The sequence below is a fragment of the Ovis aries genome, chromosome 15 (genome assembly GCF_016772045.2).
Source record: "Ovis aries strain OAR_USU_Benz2616 breed Rambouillet chromosome 15, ARS-UI_Ramb_v3.0, whole genome shotgun sequence".
NCBI lineage: Eukaryota > Metazoa > Chordata > Mammalia > Artiodactyla > Bovidae > Ovis > Ovis aries.
The window spans coordinates 5,392,217-5,413,280 of record NC_056068.1 but is presented as its reverse complement, the minus strand read 5'-3'; the positions used below and the strand labels follow the sequence as shown (position 1 = coordinate 5,413,280).

Here is a 21,064-nt window from a genome sequence, read left to right as displayed (position 1 = left end):
CCAGGCACTTTGGAGTTTTTCACATGAGGATCGTGATTTTTCTTAGGCTTTCCTTCACCAGCCACTTCTCTGCTATCATTCTGCCTCTTGGTAGGTTTTCTCTAAGTCTCTTCCAGCTCTTTGAAGTCTTAGCTTGAGATGCTATGTCAGGACTGCATAAACGGTCAAAAGATATTCTATAGAAGCATGGAAGCTATTTTTATGAAGAATATGCATCAATCATGTCATATAATGTAGAGGCAATATGTCAGAGTGGTTAGGAGCCCGAGTTTAGGGGTTCACACAGACAAGCTGGTCACACAGACCAAGCTTCAAACCCTGTTCTATTTCTTACTGGCTGTATTTTAGGAAATCTCTTCATGTTATGGCTTTCTTGTCTACAAAGTGAGCTTAATAAGACATCTACTTTAAACATCTGCTGAGGAAATCACATAATGGACATAAGACACTCAACATAGTGTCCCTGTGTGTGCTCAATAAATATTAGACATTAATAATATTGTGTTTACTGCAGGATCAAGCAAAAGTAATAAATGAACCCTGCCCTCGAGAGGAAAATGTATTACTTGCATTCAGGAGACAAAGACGACTTTGCAAATAATTGTGAAATAGAAGTGTGTGCTCTGCACATCTGTTTTTGTTTTGTGTGTTTGCCTGCGTAACATCCTCTCCTCTTTCTTTTAATAAAAAGCGTCCTCCTTTACTTAGATTCTCTTTTCTTTCCCACATGGGCTGATTGTGCTGTGGAACTGTCTGTCCAGTCCAAGCCCATCGCCACTCACCCCTACCAAGGGGAGCCAGGGGCCCTGAACTGGGAGAAGGCGAGTCTCTTCTGCTGGAGATCGGCTCTCTAGTGGACTGACATACAGTGGAAGCAGTTAAGGAGAATCATTTCAGTGACACTGCCTAGGGAAAGCCTGGATTCCTTCTCTTGAGATATCAGGGCTGGGCCAGAAGTTGACCTTTCTGATATCTGGGAGTTTAGCATTTCTTTCAGTTCTGTGAACTACTCAGACCCCTTAGGCAGAGGTGAGTTCTGTATTTCTCACGCTCAAAGAGCCCCGAGAGAGACGCAAAGTGCAATGAAGGCCAAGCTAGACGGGCTAAGTGCTGGGTTTAGAAGGAGATGACTTTTGCCTGATGTGACCAGGTGTGCTGCGCCCAGCACAGCGGGTGAGAAAGACCTGAAACTGGGCGAGCGTGTAATGAAAAGACAGACACACGCAACCTGGCAAGCGGGGGAGTCAGGGGCCTCCTGCTCTCCGTGGCAGGAGGACAAGGGGCTTTCAGCCAGCACTTTTATTGGCAGAAGTCACAGCAGATCTTTAGGAAACAATATCCTGGGGAGTTTGATCAGCACACCACAAAGAGGGAGTCAAGTTAGGGCTCTGCGGTTGATCAGGAACATCTTGGTTTGTTTCCATGGAGATGGAGGCCGGGGAAGGCGGCGAAGCGAGCCGGTCCCGCCCCAAGAATGCGCCGTCAGGAGGGCGCAGTGCGCTGCAGCCCCGGCCCTGGAGCTGGTTCTGGTCCCTGCTCCGCCAGGCTGCTGCAGAGGTGGAGGTGGTATATCCACCAGGGGTCCATCAGATGGATCGGTCATGTTCTATCTCCATCTCCTCTTCTACTCTTGCCGTCAAGGCCCTTTGCTCTCTGCCTGACAGTCTCATGCCTTTTCCTGCCTCGTGGCTTCTGTCCATTGCCTCTTCTCTATGTTTCTCTTCACTCTTCTCCATCCTAATGTTGGAAATTCTGTCCGATCTTGCATTTAAATTTCCGAAGAGAAAGTATCAGATTGGTCAGTCAACTGTCATCCAGTTTAAAACACCTCTTAGAGTGTTTTGCCTATGTTCTCCTCTAGGAGTTTTATAGTTTCTGATCTTACATTTAGATCTTTAATCCATTTTAAGTTTATTTTTGTGTGCGGTGTTAGGAAGTGATCTAGTTTCATTCTTTTACAAGTGGTTGACCAGTTTTCCCAGCACCACTTGTTAAAGAGATTGTCTTTACTCCATTGTATATTCTTGCCTCCTTTGTCAAAGATAAGGTGTCCATATGTGTGTGGATTTATCTCTGGGCTTTCTATTTTGTTCCATTGATCTATATGTCTGTCTTTGTGCCAGTACCATACTGTCTTGATGACTGTGGCTTTGTAGTAGAGCCTGAAGTCAGGCAAGTTGATTCCTCCAGTTCCATTCTTCTTTCTCAAGATTGCTTTGGCTGTTCGAGGTTTTTTGTAATTTCCATACAAATCTTGAAATTATTTGTTCTAGTTCTATGAAAAATGTGGCTGATAGCTTGATAGGGATTGCATTGAATTTGTAAATTGCTTTGGGTAGTATACTCATTTTCACGATATTGATTCTTCCGATCCATGAACATGGTATATTTCTCCATCTATTAGTGTCCTCTTTGATTTCTTTCATCAGTGTTTTATAGTTTTCTATATATAGGTCTTTAGTTTCTTTAGGTAGATATATTCCTAAGTATTTTATTCTTTTTGTTGCAATGGTGAATGGAATTGTTTCCTTAATTTCTTTTTCTACTTTCTCATTATTCGTGTATAGGAATGCAAGGGATTTCTGTGTGTTGATTTTATATCCTGCAACTTTACTACATTCATTGATTAGCTCTAGTAATTTTCTGGTGAAGTCTTTAGGGTTTTCCATGTAGAGGATCATGTCATCTGCAAACAGAGTTTTACTTCTTCTTTTCCAATTTGGATTCCTTTGATTTCTTTTCCTGCTCTGATTGCTGTGGCCAAAACTTCCAGAACTATGTTGAATAGTAGCGGTGAAAGTGGACACCCTTGTCTTGTTCCTGACTTTAGGGGAAATGCTTTCAATTTTTCACCATTGAGGATAATGTTTGCTGTGGGTTTGTCATAGATAGCTTTTATTATGTTGAGGTATGTTCCTTCTATTCCTGCTTTCTGGAGAGTTTTTATCATAAATGGATGTTGAATTTTGTCAAAGGCCTTCTCTGCATCTATTGAGATAATCATATGGTTTTTATTTTTCAATTTGTTAATGTGGTGAATTACACTGATTGATTTGTGGATATTGAAGAATCCTTGCATCCCTGGGATAAAGCCCACTTGGTCATGGTGTATGATCTTTTTAATGTGTTTTTGGATTCTGATTGCTAGAATTTTGTTGAGGATTTTTGCATCTATGTTCAACCCTCCTACACTGTTGGTGGGAATGCAAACTAGTACAGCCACTATGGAGAACAGTGTGGAGATTCCTTAAAAAATTGCAAATAGAACTACCTTATGACCCAGCAATCCCACTGCTGGGCATACACACCGAGGAAACCAGAATTGAAAGAGACACATGTACGCCAATGTTCATCGCAGCACTGTTTATAATAGCCAGGACATGGAAACAACCTAGATGTCCATCAGCAGATGAATGGATAAGAAAGCTGTGGTACATATACACAATGGAGTATTACTCAGCTGTAAAAAGAATTCATTTGAATCAGTTCTGATGAGATGGATGAAACTGGAGCCGATTATACAGAGTGAAGTAAGCCAGAAAGAAAAACACCAATACAGTATACTAACACATATATATGGAATTTAGGAAGATGGCAATGACAACCCTGTATGCAAGACAGGAAAGAGACACAGATGTGTATAACGGACTTTTGGACTCAGAGGGAGATGGAGAGGGTGGGATGATTTGGGAGAATGACATTCTAACATGTATACTATCATGTAAGAATTGAATCGCCAGTCTATGTCTGACGCAGGATGCAGCATGCTTGGGGCTGGTGCATGGGGATGACCCAGAGAGATGTTATGGGGAGGGAGGTGGGAGGGGGGTTCATGTTTGGGAACGCATGTAAGAATTAAAGATATTAAAATTTAAAAAATAAAAAATAAAAATAAATAAATAAAACACCTCTTAGACAAAGCTGTTTTGCCAGGGTGACTTTTTAGAGGTCTGGCCAGGTGTTTCAGCCAGGAGAGGGATCCCAGGTCTCAGGGAACAGAGACCCCTGTGTTGGAGAAGAGGGCTGTGGACAGGCAGACATGAATAGCGCCATGTGCAAGAAAGGCTCCAGGGCACGTTCTTTGGATTCATTTCATGGGCAATAAAAAGACACTAAAGGTTTTCAAAAGACTAACTACTAGAATTCTAGTTAGAAAAATCAGTTTGTAGTCTGCGGGGATAGGACTGTCAGTGCAGAATACAGGGAGAGCAGTGCAGAGGTCCAAGTAAAATGTGCAAGACTCCAAGTAAGAAGTTATCAGATCCTAGGGCTTAAGCGGGGCCTTCTTCCCTGGGGAATGGAAATTAAAAAGAGAAAGGCATTTAGAACAGTTAGGCACCAGGTTGGGTAAGGGAGGGGAAGAAGAAGGAACCATCAAAAATAACTCTGAAGCTTTGAATTTGTGTGACAATACCAAATAGAGGAATAGGAAATTCAAACCGGCTTGTAGGAGGACAGGAAGGATGAATTCTACTTTGGACATAGTCATAATTCAAGACAGAAGTTGCCTCACAATGATCAGAGTTAGTAATTTTTTATTTTTAATTTTAATGCATAAAACTTTGTTCAGATGAAATTTTAAGTGTAAGATCAATATGTTAAGCAAAATAAAAGCAAAGCTATTCTTGGCGGGCTTGGGTAGGAGGCTCCCAGAGCTTCCCTACTTGCCCTGCTCTTATTACTTCCCCACTTCTAACATATCTAAGTGGGCATCTTAATAATGCATGGAGAGATGCTGGGAAAGTGCTCTATCTTTTGTAGATGGAAAAAACTGCTGTCCTTGGAGGAAAATGAACTGCCCAAGGGCTTACAGCTGGTCAATAAAAGGTCTAGGACGAAACCCCAGGTTTCCTAATGCACAGTTTACCAACAAATGTCTAATGTGTGCCTGGCCCTGAGCTAAGGCTTCAGTGTGACAAAGAGAGTCTGTCTTCACAGAATCTCTGTTCTAAATGAACATGTGATACATTCATTCAGAATGGTGATCCTCTGGAGAAAACAGAACAGCCTGCTGTGGGAGAAGAAAGCAGGCTGGGCTGGTAGGGAATAAGGAGCCAGCTGTATGACAATCCAGGGGAAGTGGGCTCCAAGAAGGAAGAGCAATTGGAAATACCCAGCGGCAGAAATGAGCTGGAAGTATTTGAAGAACAGAAAGGCATCCGCATATCTGAAAGGCAGTAAATAAATGAGAGGATAAATGGTAAAAGGTGAATGACATCCAAGGAGCAAACTGGGGCCAATCATGCACGCTCTTGCTTGGTGACGTTTGGTGTGTCAGTAAGACTTCTCTCAGTGTTTTATTTATTTAATTACTTTTAGTTTTGGTTGCAGTGGGTCTCGGTTTCTAGCACGGGCTTTGTCTAATTGCAGAAAGCAGGGGCTGCTCTCTAGCTGTGATGCGCAAGCTTCTCATTGCGGTGGCTCCTCTGGTTGCAGAGCATGGGCTCTGAGCACACAGGCTTCAGCTGTCGCAGCACGGGGGCTCAGCAGTTGCAGCTTGTGGGCTCCAGTGCACAGGCTCAGGAGTCAGGGTGATGCAGTTTGTTGCTCTACACCATGTGGGATCATCCCAGATCATGGATTGAACCTGAGTCCCCTGAATGGTCAGGTGGACTCTCATCCACTGTTCCACCAGGAAAGTCCCCAGCAGGACGTTTGAATGGAGAGGGCCAGCAGGAACTGAGAAGTTGGATGGAGATTAGGGTAGAGATATATGTTTACAAGACGATCTTTTCAGGGAAGAGTCATTTGAAGCTCTAGAAGTGCATCAGGCAGCCAAAGTTTGCAAGACTACTAGGAGAAACGGAAAAGAGCTGATAAAAGAAACCTGGGGAACATTTATGAAAGAAGGGAAAAAAATCACAGAACTAACAGAGCTAAGAGAAGTGCCAGCTACCTGCACCTTCACAGACATCCCGGGTCCCATGACCTTCAAAACTGGGGAGGATGTCAACAGTGTCAAGTGCTGCCATCTCCCCAAAGTTCAAAGACCTGAGGGATAAAGTCTCTGAGCTGAGCAACTAGGAAAACATAGCTGTCCAGGGGACCTGAAATTGTGGTCTCTACAGGATGCTCATGATTTCTGTTGAAATCACATAGCAAACCTTTGAGGCGTGAATCACTTCAACCGGAAGTACAATTCGGTGCAGTCACGAGTCCTGTGCTGTGCATTCACATGTGCTGTAGCAGCCTTGGCACTGGAGATAGAGATAAAGGATCAGCGATGAAAAGGGGTAAGGAAACACACTCTCTACCCTCGAGAATTTCCTAGTGGAAGAGGTAAGTAGCCCAGGACAGTGTGACCATCTATGGGAATCAAGTGTCTTCACTGTTGGCCCCCACAGAAGTTTGATGTTGAGCGTGTCAGTGACGACACTGCTCAGGACAGGATTTCTGTTACAGCACTCACTCGTTCCAAAACATTAGCACAATCCTTGTGTTACAGAACCTGTGTGTGATGTGAAGGCCCTAGTACTGTATCAGGGTCAGACTTCAGTTCAGTTTGACCAACATTTAATCAGAACCTTCTGTACACAATGCATCGCTTTAGCACAACACTCAATCCCAATGCCCACTTGTGCGGGCAGTAAGAGAGAGAAATACTGTAAGGAAAGTAATGTGCTTTGCAAGTTCAGAAGAGGGAGGATTCAATTCTAGCTGAACTCCAGCTGAATTCATCAAGCAGTGACATTCCAGCTGCTTTTAGGGGGTTGGATAGGACTTCGCCAAGCCCTCCTGTTCAGTCATTAAAAGCTGATAGAGCATAATTTTCTAATTACTAACGAGTTGCAGGGTCCCATCTGTCTCACTTATTCACCTGGACTTAAAGATGAAGTAAGGGACACTTAGTGAACGCCCACTGAAAACAGGAGCAGCATCAGAGTGACACTAGACAGTGGGTTATATGCCTCGGCATCATCTTCCTCTGAATCCTTAGGATAATGTTATAGTTACTGGAACTAAAGCTTGATGACAAAACTTCTTCCAGGGTGGTGAATAAATGAAACATGCTACCACAAGAAATGCTGCAAGCAGAGCAAGGTCTGGGCTACTAATTAACCATGTGTTTGTTTTAAAGCTCTTCTCTATAATATTTACCCTGGGATTTCTTTGGAAGGAATGATGCTAAAGCTGAAACTCCAGTACTTTGGCCACCTCATGCGAAGACTCGACTCATTGGAAAAGACTCTGACGCTGGGAGGGATTGGGGGCAGGAGGAGAAGGGGACAACAGAGGATGAGGTGGCTGGATGGCATCATGGGCTTGATGGACATGAGTCTCAGTGAACTCCTGGAGTTGGTGATGGACAGGGAGGCCTGGCGTGCTGTGATTCACGGGGTTGCAAAGAGTCGGACACGACTGAGCGACTGAACTGAACTGAACTAATAGTACATTAGTTTCTCTTCTTCCCCAAATCGGTCATATGAAAAACTACAAATGAAATACAAGATCCATTTGTCAAAGCGTTATGTTTCCTCTATGAAGTGTGTACTGGCTTCAGTTCAGTTCAGTTCAGTCGCTCAGTCGTGTCCAACTCTTTGCGACTCCATGAATCGCAGCATGCCAGGCCTCCCTGTCCATCACCAACTCCTGGAGTTCACTCAGACTCAAGTCCGTCGAGTCAATGATGCCATCCAACCATCTCATCCTCTGTCGTCCCCTTCTCCTCCTGCCCCCAATCCCTCCCAGCATCAGAGTCTTTTCCAAGGAGTCAACTCTTCGCATGAGGTGGCCAAAATACTGGAGCTTCAGCTTTAGCATCATTCCTTCCAAAGAAATCCCAGGGTTGATCTCCTTCAGAATGGACTGGTTGGACCTCCTTGCAGTCCAAGGGACTCTCAAGAGTCTTCTCCAACACCACAGTTTAAAAGCATCAATTCTTCGGTGCTCAGCCTTCTTCACAGTCCAACTCTCACATCTATACATGACCACAGGAAGAACCATAGCCTTGACTAGATGGACCTTTGATGGAAAAATAATGTCTCTGCTTTTCAATATGGCTACTGGCTTAGTCACCATGTAATAACAGAACTCTTCTAAAGTTATCAGTACAGTAAAGTCAACAGGCGGTAAAGAAATAGATTTTAAAGGTCTACTGAAAACTAAAGCAGAGGACAAAGTATATCTCAGTATGAAAGATATGGAAAATGCTTTTCTATGCAATAAATCAGCCCTAAATGGCAATATGTGAACGTACTGTGCCTCCACTCTTCCTGTGTGCTGTGTGGTTAGTCGCTCAGTCGTGTCTGACTCTTTGCGACCCCATGGACTGTAGCTCACCAGGCTCCTCTGTCCATGGGATTCTCCAGGCAAGAATACTGGAGTGGGTAGCCTATCCCTTCTCCAGGAGATCTTCTCAACCCAGGAATTAAACCAGGGTCTCCTGCATTGCTGGTGGATTCTTTACCAGCTGAGCTACCAGGAACCCGCATTCTTCCTCCTGATTTGTTACTTGATGATTCCTTGGGTCATTCAGAGTGAGATAATCTGACCAATAATCCCCAGTGATGGAAGCCGAACCCCCCTCTGCACAGAGCTTAGCCCTAGAGATAGGAAAAGATTGGAAGGATATTTACAGTCTTCCTGTGGCCCACGCTGCAGGTGAATAGACTGGATGTTTGCAACACTGCCCCTGCCGGGAACACACACCCCAGACAAATATTACACATCTATACTGTTTAACTTGTGCCCTGTTTTGGGCAGATGCATTTCCCAAGTGTCCTTTCTGTGCAGCAATTATGGCAGGGTAACTAGCTGTAAAGGACATACAGTTTCTATTTCCAAAAGCCCCCCCTCTCCTTTCATTTCCCCTTCCATTTCTCCTTGCCCCTTGTAACTCCCTGCTCCTACTTGGCAAACCCTCCTCTAGGCCAGTGAGTAGCATATCATGTACAAGGGTGTTTCTGAGTCAGAATAACCATAGCCTGGGGAGCTTTGTAGTCAACATGACTATCTCTAAAGCAGAATGCCAAATTCATTCAAGACTGAACAGTTGGCCCTGGCCCCAAAGTGATGCCATCCAGCTCCCTCCTCACATGGACAGGGCCGTGAGAACCACCCCTTGTGGGGACCATCAGCCATGGGAGGAAACGCTGGAGCCCCTGTCCTTTGTTGCAGGTGAGGACAGAAACCACTCAGTGCTGCAGATAGAGGATGAGCACTTGTCTTACTTTCCTTAATTCAGTGCATGGGGATTACAGTGGCACTATACCACCCCAGAGAGGAGCTGTGTAGGGGAAATCACTGGAACTTTTTGTCCTTTCTTTGAGAGTGAGAAGGGAAACCCTATCAATTTCAAAGACATGCTCTTTCCCAAACTACTCTCCCTCTCCCCACCAGTTGTGTTCCCAGTGATCAGAGACCTGTTCTGCCATGCATGCATGCTAATTTGCTTCAGTCATGTCCAACTCCTTGTGACCCTGTGGACTGGGGCCCACCAGGCTCGTCTGTCTATGGGAGTCCCCAGGCAAGAATCCTGGAGGGGGTTGCCAGGCTGTCTTCCAGAGGAACTTGCTGACCCAGGATCAAACTCCTGTCTCCTGTGTCTACTGCACTGGCAGGCGACTTATCACTACCACCACCCTTCTGCCGTGGAAGTTGTTTAATTTCCTAATCATAAAATTATATAGATCAAATCACCTGATGTTTTAGAATTGTAACCTGTGAATCAATTCACATGATTGACTAAATGTGTCTGCTGCCAAGCAAGGGGCCTGTGCCCACAGGGTAGAGAGTCGAATTCTGACAGCAGGTATTTGCAGCAAAGCAAGGGTTCATTTGCAGGGTGCCAGGCAAGGAGAATGGGAAGCTCATGCTCAAAACCCCATACTCCTTAGATGGCTTTTAGCAAGGGTTTTCAAAGAGTGTTAGAGGAGAGGGTCGTAGGATGCCTGATCAGACTGTGGCGCTTCTTCTGATTGGTTAGTGGTGAAGTAGCAGGGTGATATTCTGGGAATCTCAATCATCAGTCTTCTAGTTCCATCTGAGGTCTTGGGTCCAGCATGTAGTCACCACATTCCACGGGGTGGGAGCTAGTTTCTGCAGAACAATTCGAAGACATGCATCAGATTGTTACCTGTATCCCTTCCCTGGGATCCAGGAGTCCTGTAACTCTTCTTTTCTAATTATTAACTGCTTGAGTCTGTTCTCTGTAACTCAGGGAAGGCCTAGGAGACCAAAACCTTTTAATACAAACAAGAAATGCAGAACATGGAGGGGTTTTTGTATCCAAGAAGGCCCTGCAGGGTGCCTCTTGATTTCAATTCGCATTTTCCTTTGATACTCCTCAATCCTGAGAGTGACAGGGGTCAGACAAGAAAGGGAATACTTAAGTTTTAAATAAAGAGATTAATCATAAAAGTTGCAGGAAAACTTGGTTTTACGTGGGCTCTGTTTCATGTCCTGGCGCTTATTAGTGAAACTTCTTGCCTAAGTAACTTGGCACAGTTACTAAATCTAACTTAATTTCCTTCCTGAGAAATATACCCACAACCTCAGTAAGCAAAGTTAGGCTGCAAAATATGTGAAATTACTTTGTTTAGTTTAGGAGGAAGTAATGAAGTAAATGGAGAAGGACATGGCAACCCACTCCAGTATTCTTGCCTGGAAAACCCCATGGACAGAGGAACCTGACGGGCTACAGTCCCTGGGGTTGCAAAGAGTCAGACATGACTGAGCACGCAGGCATGCACCCTAAGAGTTAAATCTTAGTCTAAGAAATTGAGAAGACAGTCTTATCAGTGGTGAGCTTGCCAATCTTTGAGAGCTTCAACTGTGAGAATTCTACTGGAGGGCATAATCCAAGAGGCTTTGTCAAGCTTGACTCAACTCTGATTATCATGATTTCATGTTCAGTAATAGCATTCAGCTGGTATGAAACCATGTTTTTACAGGCCGTGTTTTGCTCCCCAGGTCAAAAGTCTTAATTCATCTTCACTAAGTAAAGAATCGTCAATGATTATATCACCGAAAGGAATACCTCAATCCATCTTCTTTCTTTTTCCAAGGAGGAGGGATTGGGAGTTCATATCCTCACCTGTCAGCTGGGGTTGGAGCGGGCAGAAATAGGTCAACATATCCTCCAGGGAGTATAAGACTCACCTGCAATTCTGTAACCTAAGGGTGTGGCCACGTCAACGTGCTGTCTATGAGATGACTACATCTACTCCATGTGGCTTTAAAACAATGGGTGAAAGCCAGAGGATTTGGCTTGTTCAGCTACAGTGTGAATGTTCAGACTTGACTCAAATACTGATGCAGAAATCAAGTCAGGCACATGGTTGGAAAAATTAGCTGCCTTGTGCTTCGGCTGACCGGGCATGTGATGGTTAAGTTGTATAAGTACAGGAAGAAATAGGTTTAGGAAAGGGCTGGGTGTCAACAGTTTCTCCTCAAGCCCTCCCTGAGGGTCCAGCAGGATTTCAGGCTCAGATGGGCGGCACCCCAGAGTGCGGTGCCTCTGCCATCCCCCCCAGACCTCCCTTTCCATGGGAGAAGTCCTTGATGACTGGCTACTCTTTTGTGCAACTTAGAAGCCTCTGAGTCTTCCCTCCAGGCTTTGTGCATACTAAGGAAATATGGATACATTTTAATATATCTAGTAAAGAAAATGTATTTCCTCCCATAAATCTTATTAAAGTGTATTCCATTGACATGTAAATTGATAAAATTACTATGGAGAAAAGTAAAGAGGTTCCTAAAAAGCTAAAATAGAACTACCCTGTGACCCAGCAATCCAACTACTAGGCATATACCCAGGGAAAACCATAATTCTATAAGATACATGCCCTTCCATGTGCATTGCAGCACTATTTACAGCCAGGACGTGGAAGCAACCTAAATGTCCATCAGCAGAGGAATGAATTAGTCATAAGAAGGAATGAAACTGTGCTATTTGCATAGATGTGGATGGACCTAGATGCTTCATACAGAATGCAATATCACAAAGAGAAAAATATTATATATTAACACACATATGTGAAATTTAGAAAAATGGTATCAGTGCTCTTATTTGCAAAGCAGAAACAGAGACACAGATGTAGAGAACAAACACATAGATACCAAGGCAGAAGTGCCTTGGGAAATTGGGATGGATATATAAACACTATTGATACTACGTATAAAATAGATAAATAATGAGAACTATTGTCGCACAGGCAACCATTGTCCATGTCTGTGGTGACCTAAATGGGAAGGAAATCCAGAAAAGAGGAAAGTGAAAGTGAAGTCGCTCAGTCGTGTCCGACTCTTTGCGACCCCGTGGACTGTAGCCCACCAGGCTCCTCCGTCCATGGGGTTCTCCAAGCAAGAATACTGGGTTGGGTTGCCATTTCCTTCTCCAGGGGATCTTCCCAACCCAGGAATCGAACCCACATCTCCCGCATTGCAGGCAGACGCTTTAACCTCTGAGCCACCAGGGAAGCCCAAGGGATATATATAAACAGATAGCTGTTTCACTTTTCTGTACAGCGGAAACTAACACAGCATTGTAAAGCAGCTATGTGAAGTGAGTGAAAGTCACTCATTTGTGTCCAACTCTTCGCAACCCCATGGACTGTAGCCTGCCAGGCTCCTCTGTCCATGGGATTCTCCAGGCAAGAGTACTGGAGTGGGCAGCCGTTCCCTTCTGCAAGGGATCTTCCCAGCCCAGGGACTGAACCCCGGTTTCCTGCATTGTGATCAGATTCTTTCCCCTATGAGCCACCAGGGAAGCCCAAGAATACTGGAGTGGGTAGCTTGTCTCTTCTCCAGGGGACCTTCCCAGCCCAGGGACTGAGCCAGGGTCTCCTTCATTGCAGATGAGTTGCTCAGTTCTCCGTTGTCTCTCTCATGTGTATATGTTATTAAGCTTTTGTTTTGCTTTCTTTTAATCTGCCTCACATCAACTTACTTCTTACACCAGCCAGAAGAACCTAGAAGGGTAGAGGAAAATGCCTTTCTGTCCGACAGACAGCTGTGGTTGGCTTTTGTGCTGAGATGTCCAGAGGGCTGGTGGAGTGGGCACTCAGGTGCTGTGAAGGTGCACGTCTTTGTAGCTGAATCTATGTTTTTTCCTGAAGAAGCCCGCTGGATGGCTGAGAGTGAGAGGGGGAAGAAAAATATAAAGCATTCAGGATGAATCAAACAAAATTGAGATAGTTGTATGTGTTTTTCCCAATATGTATGTCTTCACTGAAGGAAGAGGGCAGCCAGTAAGTAGTGGGGTCCAGCCCCTGGGCTGAGGTAAGGACCGGAACTTGAACCAGCAAGGTCTGGAAAAAGGAAGGCAGTATCCACTGGACATGGGGTATTAAGAAGCAGGGATTCTGGCACAGGGACCCAAGGAGGGGACAGTTTGTAACAATGGTAGGAACTCAGTCTTGAGACAATCACAGAAACTGAGTTGTCAGAACTGGATGCAAAACCTAAGTTGTCCTGGCAAAGAAAATTTTTGAGTCTCAGACAATTGAGCCGGAGCCCTAAGGTCAGTCAGGATCAAGAGACCTGAGCTGTGGGGAGAGGATGACCACCAAAGGCTGAGAACCTGGTGGAGCCTGTCTGTTATCCGAGATGACACAGGCGCATGGACTCAGCTCCCCTTGCATCATCAGATTGGTGCTACCCTTACGGTAGAGTGAAATGTATTTCATGACCCCTGATAAATACTGAATATCTAAACACACAGTGGACTGTGGAAGGTGGAGAGAAATTAAGGAGCTATAAGGAGGAAAGTGGGATGACTTTTATGGCCCAGGCTCCAACATTACTATACGGTCTTAGAGGGGTCATTTCCTTTCTCTTGGCCTCAGTTCTCATTTGCAAAAATAAAAAAAAATAAATCAGATGATCTAATTCCTCTAGTTATTTTCATCTTAAATAAACACAGGATATACAATGTTGCCACATCTCCCCAGCCCACAGATTTACCACATTGAAATATTTTAGGGAATGTTTTGAACTGAAATGTAAGTATTAAGAAGAAGCATATTAGTTCTTCACTCATAATCCAGTTGATTCCATGTAATCCCTGAGTAGATCTGTTGCCCAAGTACTCTGCTTCCATCACCACTACCATAAAGTACTGCCATTGTTTCACTCTCTCATTACCCTGCTCCCTTGGTCTTTATTTTGTCTCTGTTATTCAAACCATAAATCAGTTTATTCATTCCCTGTGAAATTGGGAGGGTCTTCCCTGGTGGCTCAGTGGTAAAGAACCCACCTGCCAATGCAGGATTCATGGGTTCCAGTCCTGGGTTGGGAAGATACCCTGGAGAAGGAAATGGCAACCGACTCCAGTATTCTTGCCTAGAAAACTCCGTGGGCAGAGGAGCCTGGTAGCTACAGTCTATGGGATTGCACAGAGTCAGGCAAGACTTACAACTAAACAACAACAGCAACAATGAAATTGAGATTACAGGAGGTGGGAGGGGGGTTCAGGTTTGGGAACACATGTACACCCGTGGTGGATTCATGTCAATGTATGGCAAAACCAATACAGTATTGTAAAGTAAAATAAAGTAAAAATAAAAATTTAAAAAAAAAAAAAAAAGAAATTGAGATTACAACTACTTAGTGAAATGGAGCAGGACCCCTGGTCCTGTTCTCACCCTGCCGTAGGTCTGTGAAAAAACTTTAGCCAAAGAGTAAGTTTAATCGGAGAAGGGAAAACGTGCAGAAACAAGGGAAAACCGTATAAGGAAACCAAATAATAATAGTTTAGTCTTTAAGCAAATTCAGGGACCTTTAGTTCCTTCTCAAGGATTAAAGAGAATATTGTGAGCCATATCCTATGAGCTGTCTTACAGATACTGAAAATCCCATCAAGTGGGAGAAGTTAACTACCCGATGGACAGACTGTAGCTGTGACATAAGCTGCCACAATTCCAAGAATTGGCCTCAAGTAAATGGAAACAAACCGATCCTGGGACTGAAGATTAACTGTGCCTCAAACAACCACGCCGGTCAGGCCACCAATGACCAATTTCAAGATGACGGTCAGAGCTGACTGTGCTGTTTCTGCATGTAGCACCCCCTTCTGTCTTTAATAGAGCTTTAATAGCTCTTGTCCCCTGATTGCAGGGAGGAGGAGTTGGCCTTTGGACAGAAGTGTACCCTATCTCCTGACCCCCTCCCTTCCGGTTGTTGGCATCCAAAAGAAAGCAAACTTTCGTTTCTACCAATCTGGCCTTTTTACTGGCTTTTGAGCAGTGAGCAGCTGGACCCGGGTTCCGTGACATTAAGAAGTATATTATTTATCGTGGGATAAATTCTAATAAGTGGATTCAGAAACGTGGGCCTGGCTGGAGGCACAGCTGCTGTTTCTTAGCCTTCTGCTTGACTCAGAAGGATCCAGACCAGAATCTGCCAGAGACAGAGCCAGTATAAGCATACACACTGTGCCCACATGCTCCGAGTTACTTGGAACTCACAGAGTTCCTTTTCCCTTGTGTTGCTTTGGAAGCAAAGTCACAAGCCACTGGCACTCACTAGGCCAAGTCTGGCTAGAGGACATAGCCCAGAAAGGCCGCTCCTTCACCACAGACAGCAGCGTCCTCCTCAGGTGGACTGGGAGGCTCTGGGAGTTTGCACTCTGCTGCTTCCAATACCTAGTCTGCTAAAGGAAAAGAAGGTTATCAAGAAAGGGAAGGCTACTGGTCTGTGTAAACCTTAACAAGGAAATAACCCAAAACACACTTTCAGATATTTCTTTGAAGTCTTTTTGTTACAGCAAGTGGGGCCACAGCTAAGGATGCTTGGGTGACACCCTTTAATCCAGCATGAAGCCGTGAGGATGAAGTAGCAATACCTTCACTTGTAAGCAACTGTAAAGCATAACGGGTGGATTTTCATTAACGTGAGTCCAGTTCCTTTTTAACCAAGATTTGAGAGGCTCACAGACGCGCTGGATATCAAGTACTTATGCTCATTTCTTGCTCAGTTGATGTGTAGGGAAATTATTGACTGATTATTTCTGGAGTGGGTAAGAACAAACTTTAAATGTATGGGAGAGAAATTTTCTTTCTCACGTCATCTAAATTTAGGGCATAATTGTGACCATTTAAGGCAAACAAGATACCATGATGAATTATTCCAAGAAAGGTCATGCTGTTGGTGTGAGTGTAGCAAATCTCTGGTTCTCCAGAGGTCATTAATGGAATAGCTGTGGTCCCATTTAAGTGCCTGGTGAGCAGCGAGGGAGACCACAGCCAAGAAACCCTAAGTGAGCATTTCATGAACTCTAGACCATCAGCTAGGTAGGAAATCCAAAAAAGTTAGAAAAGCTGACCCACGTGAGACACCTTGGAAACCTTATGCATTCTCCTTCTCTGATCTTGACGTCGTCCCCAGTGAGAGGTCTGGTGACTCGGGGCTTTCTTCCCCCTCGCTGCCAGCTGGTCCGGTGTCTTGTCTTCCGTTCTCTGTGTGAGCAGATGCATTTGGCGGCTTCCACTGGAGTCTGTCGCCCAGAAGCCTGTGGTGACACTTAACGCCCGGCCGTGGTGACTTGGCCTGGCACCCCCCCATCCGGCCTCTCCTCTCCGTGAAAAAAGTTTTCACAGTTGAGGACATGAATGGCAGGGAGACTTCTGTGACTAAGAAAACTAGAGCAAGCTGTTCTTGAATTCCTTACGGGAATGAAATGAGAAAGCTTGTTAAACCCTATTTGAAAGTCAGCGGCATAAAGTCAGCAATTAAGCTGTCAGCGATCTGGCCAGAATCCTCGTCCCTGCATTAGAGAACGAAGCATTGGTTTTACTCCTTAATTAAATCGTCTGATTCAACCTTTTCAAGAGTGTGGCTGATGCCACCTACTGGAACTATTGTGAATCTCACAGCCTCACGATCAACCCGTAAATACCAAGGTGTTTTCTACAACTGGGGCTAAATTTGGTGGAGAGGTATGGAGACTATCTTTCTGTGAGATCTGCTTTATATGTTCTGGCATGTTTATTCTGATATGAGGATACAGAGATCGAAGACACTATTTTTAATTTATTACTAACATGAAAGTTCTCCCAGGATCACTTCAAGGGCAAAATTTGTTACACCAGCACAGAATCTTGTCGGCTGCCGCTTTTTAAAAACCATATGAACTTTCGGTTCACTTCACTTTTCAAACTTTTCACCTTCATTATGTGTGATGAAGAGGCTGTTACTAGCTGCAATTCAGCTTGAGGGCAGAGCATTGCTGTTATGGTTGTTAGTTGCTAAGTCATGTCCAACTCTTTTGCGATCCCATGGACTGTAGCCTGCGTGGCATTAGCTCTGGGCAAATGTACTCTATTATTCGTGGACGCAGTGTTACCTTTCATAAAACACTCATCTGGTCTCCTCGCATCACACATGAATATCTGTGTGAACAGTCTTTTTATATTTTAACTAACATATTTCATAGCACAGCCTATTAAGATGAACTGCTCCACTTGTATTGAGATTTTTTTTAACACTACCCTCATTCCCAAGGGGAAACTTTGGTGTAATAGACGTTTGGTGTAATTTGAATTTGGTGTTCTGGCCACAGGGGAAAGACACTGATCCAGGTAACACCAGTCAGAGTGGGAACTTGAAATCGAGACTGGAGCAGGGATGGGAGTTAGAAAATAATCCTGACCATATAGCTCTATTTATTGATCAATCTAGCCCTCCATGAGCAAGGCCACACAAGCAAATAAGAAAGCAAATGAAAATTTTTCTAAAATCAAGTTAAACATCTTTTTTAAAAATAGAGTAGCCTTTTCAAGAAGAAGGAAACCCCTGCCCCTCCCAAAGCTGAAGCCAAAGCAAAGGCTTCAAGGGCCAGGAAAGCAGGGTTGAAAGGTGCCCACAGCCACAAAAACAGAGATCCGGATGTCACCCACCTTCCTATGGCCCAAAGCACTGCGGCTTGGGAGGCAGCCCAAGTATCTTCAGAAGAGCGGGCCTAGGAGAAACAAACGAACAACCACTATACTGTCACCAAATTCCCCCTCCCCGCAGAGTCACCAGAAGAAAATAGGAGACAACAGCATGCTGGTGTTCACTGTGGGCCTCAAGGCCAACAAAGCACCGGATTAAATGGGCTGTGAAGAGGCTGTACAAACTCGACGTGGCTAAGCTCAGCTCCCTGATCAGGCCTGATGGAGAGAAGAAGGCAGACATTCAACTGGCTCCCGACTATGATGCTTTGGATGTTGCCAACAAATTTGGGATCATCTAAACTGAGTCCAGCTGGCTAATTCTAAATATAAAATTTTCACTATTAAAGAAAAAAACAGTAAAAGAATGAAAATGAATTTCATGTTCTGATATATTTGTAAAACCTTGTTCAACAGGCTAAACAGTTTCTTTGACATGGAACTGTTTGTAGCCTTTGATATACTAGCATATGCTATGAATCTTCTGGAAAGGGTTCCCCAAGATCGTAGCAGGGAGTTGTGAACCCCAAGAACCCCCATGTCATTCTCTTGGGAGCCCTTGCGTGGCCTTTTCTGAGGGACAGTGTGCCGTGAGTGATCAGATTTGTTAACACAGAGCTCCCTCACTTCCTGGCTCAGGGTGCCGCAGACTGGGCCTTTCTAGCACGCTCCCAGGTGCCACTGATGCTGCTGTTGTCCTAAAGCAACTGTCCTTTGCAGAGAAGAACCAGAAGCCCTCCACTGGAGCTTCCCCGGGAGCCAAGCCATCCGCCTGAGACGAGGTGGGGACAGTGAGCTGACCACAGGAGCATGAGGCACGACCCACTGGGCCCCGGCCACGGGGGGCCTTACTGCGGAGGGGCTTCCCCCTACTCTGCGGGAGACACATCCCCACCTTGCTCCAGAATCATGCGGACCCCCATTATGCTCAGAGTTCCTGTTTCCATCAGCTGACTCGATGACCAAGAGCTACATACTCACATGTCAACCCTAGAATGACCTAGCCATTTCTTAACATTTTAACTCATAGACTTTGAAAATGAAAAAGTTTTTCCTGGTTTATCATAGGGAGATTCTCTGGTCTGTGTTTGGCACCATGAAGGGTGGGAGGAACATGGTTGGACTGGGGGATTCCCTGGTACAGTTCATCCATCCATACCGGACCGACGTCGTCATAAAACTCTCTGTAGGGGAATTCCCTGTGGGCCTAGTGGCTGGCATTCAGGATTCTGGATTCTGGGCCTTCACTGCTGTGGCTCAGGTTTCAGTCCCTGGTTAGGATTGAGATCCTGCAGGTTGTGCAGGGCAGCCAAAAGCACCCCCTCTGTAATTCTCCTCTGGGTTCCAACAGTTCCATTCCAGGCCAAAGGTGTGGCCTGGGGCCCTCCGCCTGACTCCCTGCACTGCCTGGATAGTCCTCAGTTTTCATGACAGCTTGGGGATTTCTCTCTTCCCTTATGATTCCCTTCCCCAGTGACCCTCTTGTGCCCTTCCCCTCATATACACAGTAGGTAAAATTCCCCGTAGTAGAGGACCTCGGAGCACCAGGTTTCCTTTCCTTGTAGCATTTATCATTGTTTTAAGTTACACTCATTTGATTGATGTGTGTCTCCCCAACTACACTGTGAGCTCCAAGAAAGCAATGGGGCTTTCCTGTTCACTGTACTCCCACCATCGACCTAAGTTCCTGACATAGGACAGGAATTAATATTTACTACATTTTATTTATTTATTGGATGGAAAAGTAGATGGATGATGTTCTACTCTGGTAGCAAAACTTCGAAATAAGGAATCCTATTAAATTGTCCAGGAAAATGAAAAGTGCATAAATTGACACTGGGGCTCACTGGGAGGAAGGAAGTGATAGTCTTCTCTGCACTCACAACAGGCGGCCAACTGCTCCCTTGAAAAGACACTTAATCTACTCAATTCTAACTGCATTGTTTCCATAGTAGGATAGAAACTCTTCAGAGATTGAGATCAAGTTTTTCTAGCATCTTCGGTGCCTGACATTGAACAGGTACTTATTAAATGTTTGGGAATGAACAGTGCTCAAGAAAACAGAGAAGACCAGTGTTTAAGCTCAGTGGACTTTCCTAGATGGAAACTAGGAAACAGTGGAGTTTCCTAGATGGTGTCCATCTTCCTTATTAGAGTTCCCTGCTTCCCCTTGTTTCCCCAAAGCGGCTAAGCCTCTCATTTCACACATCAGGAAAGTAAAGCCCAAACAGCTCAAAGGAGCTGCCTGAAGTGATGCACAGAGTCAGCATCAGGACCTGGTCTTCTGAGCTTAGACCTACGGCTCTCTCCTCCTCATGACCAAGGAGCACTCTCGGCAAAGAGACTGAGGAACCCGTGGCCTCAGTCTAGGGCAGCTGGCTCAGAAGAGGGGGCTCACCAGTGCCAGGCCAGCCAAGCTTGAGCAGAAACTGAGCTAACAAAATCTGGTACAGTTAACACTAAATTTGAATTTAGGGTCTTTGTACAAACCAAAGAAACAAAAACCAAAAGCGGTAATGAGCTACATTCACCAAGAAACATATGGTCAGAAAAAGGAATAATTTAAATAGACATTCTTGAAGAAAAATTATACCAAATTATATATATAAAAACATATTTATATAATTATATATAAAATTATACCAAAAGACAAAAATATGCCATATACCAATGTCTGTTGAAAATATCTTTTTATTATAAACAACATGAACACTTCCTAATACACTTTGCATATACAGTATTTCTTTGCCTGAATTTTTATGAATATGATTTCTCAACACAATGGTTCTTCCCTTCAAGGCCATTTATATATTCAACAAGTACCAAGTGAAAGGCACTGTCAAAAGTTATACAGGATTAAGGAGGAAAAAAAGGAGAAAAAAGGAATAATTTTATTCTTCAAGAGGACCATGTTTTCTTTATTTTAGATATCTTTGTTTTTTTAACATACACATTTCCGATTTGTAAGATGTATTTTAGACTATTTCTTTCAAAAACAGCTTATATATCCAAGGTAAACTGGACAATTAAAACAATTTTAGATAGAATAAAAGTAAAACACTACTTTTAGTTTTAAATAATCAAATGATTTATTAAAAAGTGATGCTATGGCTTTAGATCATTTTGTTAACAATTTCAGTTTTATGTTTTTGAAAGACTGAAATATTTTAATACCTGAAATATTTTAACAC

The 21,064-nt window shown here is 44.2% G+C and overlaps 1 pseudogene; it reads left to right on the top strand.

The window, feature by feature from the left end:
- The first annotated feature begins 1,428 nt into the window (after positions 1 to 1,428).
- LOC121816655 (large ribosomal subunit protein uL23-like) lies at positions 1,429 to 18,175 on the top strand (annotated as a pseudogene).
- The last annotated feature ends 2,889 nt before the right edge of the window (positions 18,176 to 21,064 follow it).